This window comes from Durio zibethinus, chromosome 3 (genome assembly GCF_047325235.1).
Source record: "Durio zibethinus cultivar Kanyao isolate XHJ-2024 chromosome 3, ASM4732523v1, whole genome shotgun sequence".
In the NCBI taxonomy this organism is placed as follows: Eukaryota; Viridiplantae; Streptophyta; class Magnoliopsida; order Malvales; family Malvaceae; genus Durio; species Durio zibethinus.
In genome coordinates this window covers 26,722,501-26,725,000 of record NC_143164.1, presented here as the reverse complement: position 1 = coordinate 26,725,000, position 2,500 = coordinate 26,722,501, and positions in this window count along the sequence as shown.

Below are 2,500 nucleotides of genomic sequence, written 5' to 3'. Positions count from 1 at the left end.
CTAAGCCAACCCACGAAACGGGTGTGTAGGTGCTCAACCGGCCGGAGAGGTAGAATGCGTAAGCCGAGGATGACCCGATCCCCCCTACATGCTGTCGATCCTACTACCGAGGATCTTAGACTAGGAATGAACTCCGTATGCTTAGACTGGGGATGAACTCCGTATGCCTAAGTCAACCCACGAAACAAGCGTGCGGGCGCTCAGCCGATCAGAGAGGCAGGATGCGCAAGCCATGGATTGAACGGGTGGTAGGTGGGTTCAGAAACATCTTCATATTTATGCCATGCCAATGCCATTTTTATGGCTTGAAAATTCATACAATTGTCCCCTAAGCCTTCATGTGAAGTTTCGTGGCAAGATGACCCGTTTTCTATTTTTCATGATTTTTAAAACTTTTTACGGTTCGAGATTTTTTTAAATTTTTTTAGAAAGCGTTTTGTCCCCAAATTTGGTAGAGGTGATCCTTGTATTTCTGTTGGCATGCACAAAAACATTCAACTAAAAACTCAAAGTGGAGAAGATTTTGTGATCGTTTGAAAAAAGTGTCCCTATTTTCAGACACTTTAATGGCTACTAGTAGCAAACCTATAAAATCTCAAATGCTCTTTAAGAGGGTGTGAGTTCTCGAGGTTTGATGAGGGATAGGGTGCCAATATAAGGGATAAGTACCTGCACCCATCACACATCATGTGCGCATACCCCCCGGCCCCCCAATCGTCAGAACCCTTAATGCCGTCGATTAGGCTCTTCGACGATGCTCCGACGATGGTGCCTCGGGCAAAAAAAATGCGGCACCAGCACATGCTCGAGCCCAACATGTGCACCGTGGCTCAAAATTGAACTTCGACCAAGGCCTTGACCATTAATGGCACATGATGGCGGATGGTGATGCCACATGCATCGACCATCATCGGCACAGGCTGCCCTTTCGTATGGGCACTTGCCTCGACTACCATCGACACAAGCTGGGCCCTGGTGTGGGCGATTACCTTGATCACCATCGACACATGCCAGCCCTTAGTACGGCCAGTTGCCTCGACCAACATTGGCACAAGCCGGCCCTTGGTACGGGCGATTGCCTTGACCACCATCGGCACAAGATGGCCCCTGGTGCGGGCGGTTGCATTGAACACCATCGGTACATGCTAGGCTGTGGTGCAGGCGGTTGCCTTGACCACCATCGATACATGCCGAGCCTTGGTGTGGGCGGTTGCCTCGAACACCATCGGCACCAGTCGGCCCTTTGTGCGGGTGGTTGCCTCGACCACCATCGGCACAAGATGGACCCTGGTGCAGGCGGTTGCGTCAAACACCATCAGCACATGCTGGGCCTTGGTGCGGGCGGTTGCCTCGACCACCATCGATAAAAGATGGCCCCTGTTGCAGGCGGTTATCTCAAACACCATCAGCACGTGTCGAGCCTTGGTGCGGGTGGTTGCCTCGACCACCATCGGCATAAGATGGCCCCTGGTGCGAGCGGTTACGTTGAATACCATCGGCACATGCTGGGCCTTGGTGCAGGTGGTTGCCTCGACCACCATCGGTACATGCTGGGCCTTGGTGCCGGCAGTTGCCTCAAACACCATCGACACATGCTGGGCCTTGGTGCGGACGGTTACCTCGACCACCATCGGTAGAAGATGGCTCCTAGTGCGGGCGGTTGCCTCGACCACCATCGACACAAGTAGGCCCTTAGTCCGAGCTCTTGCCTCGACCATCATCGGCACATGCTGGGCCTTGGTGCGAGTGGTTGCCTCAACCACCATCGACAGAAGATGGCCCCTGGTGCGGGCGATTGCCTCGACCACCATCGACACAAGCAGACCCTTGCTACGGGCTCTTACCTCGACCACTATCAATAAAAATGGCCTCTGGTACGGGTGGTTACCTCGACCACCATCGACATAACCCGACCCTTGGTGCGGGCAGCTGCCTCGACTACCATCGGCACAAGATGGGCCCTAGTACGGGCGGTTGCATCGAATACCATCGGCACATGCTGGGTCTTGGTACGGGCGGTTGCCTTGACCACCATCGACACATGCTGGGCCTCGATATGGGTGATTGCCTCGAACACCATCGGCACGTGCTAGGCTTTCATACGGAAGGTTACCTCGAGCACCATCGACACAAGCCAACCCTTGGTGTAGGCTCTTGCCCCGACCACCATCGGCAGAAGATGGCCTCTGGTGTAGGCGGTTGCCTTGAACACCATCGACATATGCTGGCCCTTGGTGCGGGCGGTTGTCTCGAACACCATCGGCACGTGCTGGGCCTTTGTGCAGGCGGTTACCTCGACCACCATTAGCAGAAGATGGCCCTTGGTGCGAGCGGTTACCTCGAGCACCATCGACACAAGCTGACCCTTGGTGCGCGCTCTTGCCTCGACCACATCAGTAGAAGATAGCCCCTGGTACGGGCGGTTGCCTCGAACACCATTGACACATGCCTCGATCTGGCGCGAGCGGTTGCCTCGACCACCATCGGCACGTGCTGGCCC